This window comes from Liolophura sinensis, chromosome 1, assembly GCF_032854445.1.
Source record: "Liolophura sinensis isolate JHLJ2023 chromosome 1, CUHK_Ljap_v2, whole genome shotgun sequence".
Taxonomy (NCBI): Eukaryota; Metazoa; Mollusca; class Polyplacophora; order Chitonida; family Chitonidae; genus Liolophura; species Liolophura sinensis.
In genome coordinates, this window is record NC_088295.1 from 89,432,912 (window position 1) to 89,445,048 (window position 12,137).

The 12,137-nt window shown below is 40.1% G+C and overlaps 1 protein-coding gene across 3 annotated transcripts in view; it reads left to right on the forward strand.

Moving 5' to 3' along the window:
- Positions 1 to 12,137, forward strand: part of LOC135481766 (sex peptide receptor-like) — a 138,464-nt gene that overhangs the window by 111,999 nt on the left and 14,328 nt on the right. For 2 of the 3 annotated variants that reach the window (XM_064761451.1, XM_064761452.1), the window contains one exon: positions 6,614 to 6,669. The gene's annotated coding sequence lies outside the window, so the exon portion shown is untranslated. Of the gene's footprint in view, positions 1 to 6,613; positions 6,670 to 10,834; positions 10,881 to 12,137 lie in introns of those variants that run through there. The other variant, XM_064761453.1, reaches the window with a different exon arrangement.

A 12,137-nucleotide genomic window follows, 5' to 3' on the forward strand; every position in this document is an offset into this window, starting at 1 on the left:
GGCATTGGCGTCAAAGTAAATTTTTAAGCGCTGTAGCTCAGCAATCAGACGAGCAGCCCGCTGGTGTTTCGCTGGCAAGCTGAAATCTTCGTAGAAAATGGATATCCCGGGGAGATGTTTGAGCTAATTGTGAGCCTGTTATAATAGCTATTAGGAGAAGTCTTCCACTCGATCAGGGCCAAGACGATCAGCTGTCGACAGGTGGGGCACGCATAAAGAGATATACTATTTTCTTAAACACTTCAGCATGGGCGAGAGGAGGGAGAGGGGCATTGGGAGTGGCGATAGATTTAAGCTAGTAACCATCCTCCAGCTTCACCCAACTCAACATTTGTCTAGCCCTCGACTGACCTTCGCAACACCGTTAGCTCATTGTCAGAGATAGCTGGTGTTTTTCATATGGGTAAATTTGGGCTCACTGAAAAAGAACTGATATCTTCCTCAGCACCGGATTTGATCCTCTCCGGCCTTAAGTGGGAAGGTCTTCCAGCAACCTGCAGATGGTCGTGGGTTTCCCCCGTCCTGTGCCCGGTTTCCACCCACCATAATGCTGGCCGCCGTCTTATAAGTGAAATATTCTTGAGTACGGCGTAGAACACCAATCAAATAAATAAATAAACCGGATTTGAGTTGGTCTATTAGTTCGGTATGGAAATTGTTAGGCGTGTTGCTTCTTGAGTAATTCTCTGTAGAAGGAACATATATTTGTGACTACACAGGGTTATACTTGGGTGATAGTGTATCGTGGTTTATTAAGTGTACTGCGCGCGCAACATAATTCGTACCGCATATTTTTGACACTGTCCAATTATCAGAAGTGCCTGGCCACTCGTGGCTGTACATATTCGCCGCTTCCTCCTGTAGCCTCCTTGTAATCTCTACCACGCGAGCTTTGTGTTAGCCGTTGTAATCGTGTCACTACGAGATAACGTGACAACACGCGAACCTGGGAGTCAGACTTAACGTAGTTATATCAGTGTCCCTTGGAAACTGGTTGTATAAGGATATAGGGGAGAGGTCACGGGGCTCTTAGTTTATTGGCTGAAATCGTCATTAAACTATTTCGCTTGACATTCAACACCAAGAGCCTCATGGTATCGTTGAGACGTTTATCAGCGCTGTTATAGCGATATAATCCACCCCTCCTCTCACCACATGTCTACCAACGTCCAGAGCTGTATTCACTATCCAGAGTTGACACAGAACATCCATAAAATCAGTGGAGTTGTAAATTGTATTTCGTGGTAAATGCTAGGTTTCATTATACATTTACTCAAATATACCCAAATGTTTGAGTATAGCTCATAACAAACTCTTACTGATCACTTATGGGTTTGGAAGATAGCTGTGAAATACACTTAATACGATACAAACATGTTGACGATACGCTGTTTAAGTCTACAAGCATTTGCTTATATACATTGCAATGACCATTTGGTGTCATTATGCGTCATTTCTTCGACTGACTTCATCTAGAAGAATTCCTAATGTCCCATGTACTGATAAGCAATGCAAGGAAGTATATGAAGAAATAAGGTGTTAATACTCGGGACTGACCTTGACTGATTTGTTGTTAAGCTCTTTCTCGTTAGTATTCTTATTGGAGGTCATATCTCTAATTATCTATTGATTGAAGCATATGCCACCTCTTATACACGTATAGATCCGACAAAATACGCTTGTATATCACACATCTATGCATGTGTACATTGCCGTATAAAACAGAACAGTCAAATATATAAAGCACTATGTTTTATCATCTTTCAAGTTCTTCCTAACGCACATGTATTACAGATGTTAAGTGATAATATACGATTAAATAATTTACTCTGACTCCTCTAATTACCGTTCTTCGCTTGAAAACATACCATAAGATTATCCGCACATCTTGTTGCTTGAAATACATATCATTTACTGTGAGCGGGAAACAATCGATTTTTTCATAATAACAACCGATGTTGATTCATGTTTGGTATAGATCCTAAAACTTCTAATTTTTTGGCAAGCGCCACCCTGTGTTATTGCACAAGTTCGTTATTAAAGTTTAGTACTTTCCCTGATTTTTTTTAAAAAGTTTGTGTAGGTAATAACCTGCTTTGTGGACATAGAAGACAAATTCCAAATTGTAAGAAGAAAGTAGAGATGTTTGTAATTGACCTCTGGACAATTTTTGTGATGAATTATTATTCAAACGGAACGATAATAACTTCTCCTCATTACTGAGAGATCCAATCTTTGATTTATTAAGCATGTAATTATTACTGTTGTGTATCACTTCGGCATCCCATAAATCCCCTGACAAGGTCGTCATTCATCATTTTTTCAATAGTTTAAGAGGTTACAATCTATGATCTCTTTACAAATGGTTCTCTATATAACGATGCCTGGAGGGAATGCAAATACTAGAATATGTGGATATTGGCGAATTGTGCGAAAAATTATCCAAAATAAATGTGGACAATGGTCAATTGGAGCGCAAATATGATTGTCACTCAGACTATCGTCTGCAATGAACGCCTTAGTGGTTCACAAAACTGTAATCGAAAATATATGGGTGTTTCATGTGGCTACTATATGATATGACGGTAAGCTCTGTCCCATATGACCACTGCATGATATGACGATGCACCGTATACTATATGACAACTGTACGATATGACGGTGGGCTGTATCCAAATAGCCCCGGTACTATATAACGGTAAGCTGTGTCCCATATGACCACTGTACAATATGACGGTGCGCTGTATCCCATATGACAACTATACGACATGATGGTGGGCTGTATCCCATATGACAACTATACGACATGATGGTGAGCTGTATCCCATATGACAACTATACTACATGATGGTGCGCTGTATCCCATATGACAACTATACGGCATGATGGTGGGCTGTATCCCATATGACAACTACACGACATGATGGTGCGCTGTATCCCATATGACAACTATACGACATGATGGTGCGCTGTATCCCATATCACCACTGACCACTGTCCATAATATTTGTGGACTGTTTGCCATTTGACCACTGTACAAAAAGAGATTCACCTGTGTCGAAACTAAGTGAGATGTGTTTTCATATAACCACTATAAAATGACTGTCATCTGCGTTCCATATGTCCAAATAATTGCGAACTGTATTCACTCTGTCCGAAATGGGGTTGAACTGTGTTCATATGATTACTGCTTAATAAGAGAATGAATTGTGGTTAATGTAACTGTAGCAGCAACAGTATTCCGATTATTTTCTCTTTAGTGCTCCTATTCCTTAAACTGGAATACATAAACGTGCTTGAGTGTTGACCTAAATGCGCCACGTGCTCATGCAACAAGTGTACACGGAATTGTAACAAAATCGGACATATGTATACCAGTTTTCATGGCCTTTTGTTTACCCTCTGCATACGACCGTAGCTTTAGAAAGGAGATTATAAAGCTGGTGATTAACCCACATGCCACAAAATAAGTAATCCCTTTCTTATTTCTGATGTATACCGAGATCTTTTGTGCGCTGGATGTACACTGGATTTTGCTACCGGGTAAATGTAAGAGGTACAATTGTTTCTGACACACACAAAAAAAAATCGCAGATCTTGCAGATCTTTCGCTCTCCATCCTGCTTAGTTACCCTGGCGGTTAACTGAGTTAGAGTGAAGCGTCTAGAAGACATCCCTATTTGTTGTTGTTTTGCCACTTCAGGAGACACCTTTAGCGTAGCATGATCGTAGCCTTCACATGCACTTAGTCATGGCGCAAACCACGCAGACCAAAGTAACAATGTATGTATTAACGGATGAAATTGGGGCAATTTTAATGCTGTAATACGTCTTTTTGACATTTCTTGGTTTTCAGTATGTGTCATTTCGCTTATTCTAAGGTTCAGATGTCTGAGTACTATATGTAGGTGAAGCTGTATAGATACAGAGTCGTACCTTACATACTGCTTCTTTGTTGTTACTTAACGTATCCGTCGGTCTTCCTTTTTGCTGAACATGGCTTCGTCTAGTTGAAAGGATCTCAGAATGAGACAAAACACAAAACCGTTGTTCCATTATACGTATTTGAAGGGCGTTAAATAATTGATGTGTTTAATGGTACAGACGTAGTTTCTTGCATAACGTTTCTGTAAACATACATGTACACTTGACAAATATTTATTGGACGTCCGCCCACACAGGCTTGGAAGGACCGTCGATCGCAGGCCTTGTCCGCTGCCTATGGTTGTGTCCTTTCACAGGCTCAACACTTACTGATCACCGTTTGCAGATGATACTTCAAAGAGTTATGTACAAGTACCTTTATGGAGATGGCAGAGTTTCATCCACTCCATCCCAGTACATCCTTTACATTGCCAGTGGCAAATTTACCAAATTATAGCTTTCGCATATAGACATTTTCGACAGAACATTCAAATCGATGTTTTTTATCTGTCTGTGTTGCTGATATAGCCTGGTGCGATACCTGTTTAAACACTGAAATTTTCTATTTAAGATAATTGCAGATCTATTCTATGTCTCTGTCACACTAAGACATTTCAGTGTATATAGGCTCTTCGTTTTCTTTTCTTTTTTTTTTTGTCTTTTTTTTTTACAAATCTTATGACTTAAAGTATTACTTATCAGAATTTGAAGCTTTACAGTGTTTGTTTTGAATAATATGTAATGAAAACCCATTATTCCGTGGAAAGTAATTTAAGGCTATTTGTGCCTATGTGCTTGCTGATGCGTTCTCGTTTCGTCAACATAACTGTGTAAAGCCCTTGGTAGTAAAATCCTCATTCAATACAAATTGTTTAGATACAGCTCATAGCAAACTATTAATCACGTCTGGTCCTTTTGAGAACGTTCTTGTTACCTTTGTCATGTTTTATCATCAATATGGGGCTAGCTGTGAATTGTACTTAATAACTTTAACTTTATAACTTTATATGGCTGGAATATTGCCGAAATGTAGTGGCATTAAGCCATAATCATTCATTCATTCGATGGGGTTTGGGGGAGGGGGGGTGCGGGTTGTGCGGATTTGATTGGTGTTTTACACCGTACTCAAGAGTATTTCACTTATACGACAGCGGCCAGCATTATGGTGGATGGAAACCCACGACCATCCGCAGGTTGCTGAAAGACCTTCCCACGTATGGCTGGAGAAGAAGCCAGCATGTCTACATATATTTGCTGTAGCCTATATAGACCAATATTTCAATTTCGTACCAATTTACTAAATAGCATATAGGCCTATTTAGACATGTTCTACTTTGTGAACCATTCCATAGTGTTCGTGGTGGAAGACGGCGTGTCTACAGAATTACCCTGTTTGAGTCGTAGCCATTTCCGTCTGGTGGACAAGACAGATGCCGCAGTGTTACTTGTACTGTTTGTAACTCTGGAACCCATAACAATAAAAACCATATATTCAGGGGACAGACTGTTTTCAACCCCAACTGGGCTGCACTTGATTTTTTTTTTGGGGGGGGGGGGGGGGTGTTGTGGGGGGGGGTTGATGTGAAAATGAATGTGTACACATTGGCCAAATCTGCATTCGAAACACTTTGAAATCACTCAGATTCTCTCTCCGGCAATCTAATATCCCGAAGCTTGGGGGGCCTAGGCGGCCCTTGGACCTCGCCTAATAGACTGTTACAGTCGTACAGTCGTGCTGTATGCTCCGTGCCCATGTCTAAAACCCAAGCATGTGCGTGATTCTAGAGGGCTTTCTTCATATGTGTGGTGGATGGCCTCATGTCAGTTAACTGAACATGTGATAGGATGATAAAGGAGCTGAGTTCTGAAAGAGTAGGGAGGGGTAATCAGCACACCTGCTGTGTCGATGTGTGGTCTATAGTGTGCTCCCCAGAACCTTTGACTCATTGCCCAGTGTTTGCACGACCAGGTGAACATTGTGTCTAGATCGTTTCTGGTAATTGCTTTTTGTCATCATCGCACCTGTTAACGCTCACACAGGTGCCAGTTTTACCAACAGGATCTTTGCTTGAGTTATCGGCAACTTTTTGCCTATTCTTTGCCTTCCCAAGGTCTTCCGTAACTGTCAGTCATGAAGGGGTAGACAGATGTAAGATGGTTTCTGATTACAAACGAGGAACAAATATAACACACGTGGGCTCTCTTACTAGAAACGTTAGTTTTTATGAAGGTTAAATGTACCTAATCTCCATGTCACGTAGATTTAATTACTCGTATAAATGTAAACATGTATTCCTATGGTGCATGGTAGATTTCTAAAATGGGAAAATAATAGATTTATATGACAATTCGAGCATCATAACCTATTTGTTGTTCATTTTGCGTACTTATGATTTCCCTTATAACTGGAAATTAATAAATATCCAAGTCTTCCAGATGTTTTTGCGACCGAAATAAAAAGGGTCAGATTTTAGGTATTTTATATCGTTTCCATGGCTTTATTTCACATCATTTGACGACGGCCTTAATTCATTTTGGATATTTGGTTATTGTGGATCTGTCAGACTTTTCACCAAACCCACCTATTAAAATTTGTCTTCTTATAAATACGAATGAATTTTCGTATGTTGCAATTTTCATACCTTAATATTTTAATAGAAAACACTGAACGTCATCTTTTATGTTTCAGATATCCTTTTTGCGGACGGGCGTCATCGCAGTGACGGGGAGTGATGGCAGAGATATGTAAGTGAAGTTTCATCCTTATGACCACGTGAAAGCATACTCAATCGCGACGCTGAGCTGAGCATAATCACTGTCAGTCCCTAGGGGATAAATAAACACATGGTGAATATAGATAAAACTTTTCAAACATAACAGCCTTGATTATTCGGGCAACTATCACAGTTCGCCATCTCTCGTGATCATGAACCTTTGGAGCGTGCATTTGCGTTGCCGATATTTTGGAGTTCTTGTGTGTCGTGAAACTTAGATGAGGTCTCGTTTAACTAGCTTTGGAGACATGCTGACTAAGCGATCCTTTGTATATGTTTGGATAATTCTGGAGGGAAGGGAACTGTATATCACATTCAATGCTCTGTTTAACCTGCAAATAGTACAATCCGGTACATCGGTTGTTGGTAATAGGTAATTGTATTTCCCACAGCTCTATAGCCACGAGGGGATGTCCTCAACAATAAAAACAACGTATATACATGAAATAACATAGACAACAAAGAGAACAAATGACATGTACATGTACAGAATAAAGTGATCGGAACAAAGAAAGATCAAAATCAAATCATATTACTGCTGTCTTGGACATGATTATAAAATTATGTACAGATTTTAGGATCAATTGATTATTATTCACGCTTAGTTCAGGTGACCCAAATAAGAGTGTAGTACAAATGTGTTTAGAACAACTAGTCAAAAAACAGAAGGGTGAACTCCAGGAGATATAATTCTAAAGATACTTCTTAACATGTGCTTTCTGTGAGTGGCATAGGCGGGACATTCAAGGAAATAATGAGATGCATTTTCACATTTATGTTTACATTTACTACATGACTGATCGTCCATAATGTTATGTTTAAAGAGGTCAGCGCGAAGAGCGCTCGGTCCCATTCTCAGTCCCATTCCATTGAAGAGTTTTGTATATAAACAGGCAATGAATTCCATTCTTTTGTAGTCTTGGGAAAGAAGGAAGAAGTGAAAATCTGAGTTCGGTATTTAAATGATCGAAAGTGATGTCTATTTCTAAGATTGTAGGCATTTGTTCCGCTGTTATACCTTTGAGTTAGTAGGGTCTTTAGGTATGGAGGAGAGAGCCCATTGATGATTTTATATAAAAAAAAAAAACCAGAATGCGCTTGGATCTACGCCGACTGTATAAGGGTTCCTACTTTAGTTCATTTAAAAGAGATTCATACGAAGTTCGACGTAAGCCCCCTGTACATAATAATGATGCTCGGCATTGGACATTTTTCAATGAGTTGGATATTGAAACGCTGCAGTTGTCAAATAGAAAATCTTCATATTCAGTAGAAGACCTTATCGAGCCAAAGTACAGTGTGATCATGCACTTTCTAGTAAGTGTTCGCCTATGGGTCTTTTAGCAGCGAGTCGCTTAACTTCGTACTAAAGTGACACGTCGCATAGTGACACGACCACCGTACCATATATACACCTCATCATACAGTTTTGATTGTCCCCAACCTTTGTCGTAACATTGGAAAGAAATACCCTTGACCCATACCATCCCAATTTCGCAGGCTTCTTTCTTTGGTTTTCGGTTTTTTCCCTTAATTTTGATAATGACAAAAAGATTGTTTTTAAAAAGTGTGTCTGTGTCACCGTCATGCTTACCTTATGCTCATTTCGTGTGACTACACACCATATTTTTTTGTAAATAGATAGGTGGTGTACATGATTACACGTATACGACTTGAATAGGATGAGATCGTCATTTATCGCTCTCTGAAGTTCAAGCAGAACTATACAAGACTTGTTCACCATCTGTGGCACCTTAGCCTCAATTCCCGCATTCCAACGTGCAGTGGATGATTCACCTATAAAATAAAAGTCAAGTCAGGCTTCGGAGAAAGAAACAAAAGCTTTTAGAATCTGCTATGTGCACACACAACATAAATAGCTTTTTTAAGTTTTGAAAACGCCAGAGAGGTTTAATTTCAGTTTCATGAAAGAAACAAAAGCTTATAAAATCTGCTATGTGCATATAAAACATAAATAGCTTTTTTTAACTCTTGAAAACACCAGAGGTTTAGTTTCAGTTTGCCTATAGGTTGTTCATAAAATCAACATGGATGTCGATGTCAAAGTGATTATGCTGAGGGACACACAGGTTCGGGGGTCAAGTCATACAAGGTGCACCTCTTAATAAGCAACTCGGCAATACTCTTCCGACCTGTCTATGTCAACCGACGGATGCGAGTATTATGTTGGCTAAGAGAAACCAAGAAGCATAGAAAAAACGGCTTGATAGAGCATCCTCGCAAAAACCCGTTTCCGAATTAACGTTTGTGATGTAAATTGAAGTCATCACATTAACGCAGGATTTAACCGGCTAATTAGGCGTGATATCCATACACCAGGATTTAACCGGCTAATTAGACGTGATATCTATACACCATGTAAAGAGCACCTCCTTAAATTGTTGCCAAAGTATTAATAGCTCACCACCCGAAAGCTATTTTTTTCATGCATTCGCAGGAGGAGAAAACTGGCATCAACACAGACGTATTAAATAAATAAGATATGCCTGCGGGGTTATCTTTGTACTCCCGTTTAATTTGGCCAAATGGCCAACGTACCATCTTGTGACAGACAAGAATCGGTCTGCTCAACGTCATGGTTATGAAGCATAACACATTGTTGTTGTTATTGTTCAGGCCTTCCAACAGTTCCACTAACAGACTCTACCAGACCGAAGATAGCACAAGCCAGTATACCACAAGAGTTTCTCTGCAAAGTCTGCTTCATCGTCTTGCATTTTATAGATAAAATATGAAAAACATTTTCACTTATTTGATTGACACGACAGTTGCTGTATATGATATCATATTTCTTGAGTGACTTTGGAATAATTGCAGAAAAAATACATATTTATTAATATGTTAGCCATAACATTGATAAAGAGGCATTTATTTGGAAAATTTGCACTTTGCCAACCCTTCCTGGATACTAAAAACTATTTCCGTAACAAATAGATCTGTTGGATCGACACTGCATGGAAGTCCAAATGGTTCTGGTGCAGCATGCTAGACGTACTTAACATGTGTGCACCATACTGCTCATATCTGGTTCCCGGGGCACAAAGAATATCGCAATATTATCGTATGTTATCGGAATACATTTCACATTAACATAGTTATTAGTTTGGTTTATTTCTGGTTTAATTGCTGTATCAGAAGATGATAACGTTTACAGGGCGCGAAATTGGTATTAGCGATAGTCTGATACAAAGTTAGTCTGCACCCAGGTGCGTCCTATTAAACGCGCTGGCACCGCCAGAAATGTCTTTGAACCATGCCGTAAAGGTGGCTGAGAGAGCCTGTGCTTCAAGATCGTATTGTGGATCTCATTCTGCTGTCTGCATACCGAAATGCCAGATGGGGCTCGATGTGCTTAGAGGAGAACTTGTTTTATCCTCATACAAATCCACTTCAGGGTGTGCAGAAAAAATTGAGAACTTAATTGTGAACACTTCAGCCGTGTAATTTGTTATGAGTCTCGGCCTACACGACGCCGTATCGCTATGTATTGGCCGCGTCTGAAGATGCCAAACCGATGTATACTTGGCTGGCGACAAAAAGTGAAGCCAGTGCTGATAACAAGCAGATGTGTACAAGACCTCTCCTCGGCGTAATTACTTTTCACCTTTCTCGCTTTACAAGCGCCTCTTCAGTATGACCGAATACCACGTGTGTTTGTATCCAGAATTCTCTTTCCACTAACATCGCCGGCTCACCTGTTCAGTAAAGGGACAAATGTGTCTTAAAGTAGAATCAGAGCTTTGTGTGATCTGGCTGATGGGGTGCACAAAACTAGAGGACTTCTTCTCTACACACTGATCTCATTCTTCCAGCATCACGCTGACATCCCGACATGAAGCGCTTACTTCTGACTACCTTAACTATGCGCATGCTGACGTTTCAGTCAGCCTGCCAAAGCACATCTCATGAACGCAGCCAAAAAAATGTTTTTCTCCGTGGGGAGTAAGCTCGGTAAGTTCGCGAATCGACGGAGTAATTTGGGATTTTATAAGCTGTGTGATTTATTGGGGCAATCTGTTTATTGTCTGACAAACAAGACTACATGTAACTCATGGTTATGTTGCTTAGACGACTACCCCGAATGCCCCGGGACACGAGAGGAAGGCCAAGGGGACGAATGGGGCGTCGGGTAGCTCTTCACCCCTGGTGACTTATGCTTAGGTAAATATTGAAATCTTTGGCTTTTACTCCAACAACGGCAAATCCATCACAGCTAGCATCTCCGATGAAGACTGGAAGGTACCAAATTGACCTTAAGTCGTATGAAGATATAGACACGAATGTTCTATGTCCCTCCTAATTTGGCTGTATAGTTTCATGTTTTTATCACATTTCGTCCAAAATCAGTTGTGTACATTCTGGAATTCCTGCCTCGAAGACGAAGGGGAATAACTCCGCACAACTTTTCTTGACGTAGAAATCGCTGTTTGATAAATTGCCTCGGCGTTTACTCTCGAGTGCTTTGGTACGAGAACGAAATCTTCAGCGATCTTTCCATTTTTCCGAATTGCCTTTAAAGTGAAGACCTACTATTTTGTGATTACTTCAGTTTATGTTGAAGTGAATTGATCCGTTTTGAAGTGAGTTGGTAAACATTACCAACTAACATTAAAAGTGGGTGGAGTGTCCACTGTGTGTCGTACATAACTCTCTCCTCGGGATGATCATCAGAAAGACATGGCTATTTGTTCTAGAAAACTCCTTGCGACCAAACTTACCAGTAGCCAAAGCTAAGCTGGACGTTCCTACCGTAACGCCAAGCTTCGGTCATATAGACTTTCACGCAGACAATTTCAATCAAAAAGCCGGCTCGAACCCAACCTTATTTTTCCTATCCATCGATTCTCTAAAACGCCCTAAATTGGTAAATCAACGTCTGACTTTTTTGGAATTTTTTTTATTAACTTCGGGCAACGTAATGGGTCGAAAAAATTTTATCCTACCCAACATTCTCTTTAAGAATTGCATGCCCTTTAAACAGAATGTTGGGTAGGATAAACTTTTTGCGACCCATTACCTTGCCTGAATTTGAAAAAAAAAATTCAAACATGGCTGACGTTGATTTGAGCTGGCCGATTCAAAAGTTTAAACGGCTGGATCACTGTTAAAAGATGGTTTACCAATGCTGGCTTTGACATATCACATTTCGGGCGTTGTAGGGAATCGGTGGATAGTAAAAATAAGATACGGTTCGAGTCGGTTTTCAGTGAAATTGTCCGCGTGGAAGTCTATATGAGCGGAACGGTAGGAACGTCCAACTCAGCTTTGAGCTATCTTACCAGTGGAGCAGTGAGTGGTTTACATTGTAACATCAATAACGTACGACTTGTGAAACCATTTGCCGACCATGGCTCTGACCCAGCTGTTATTACAGCCGCCATCACTACATAAACAAATCTTCTGTTATTAGCTTAATGC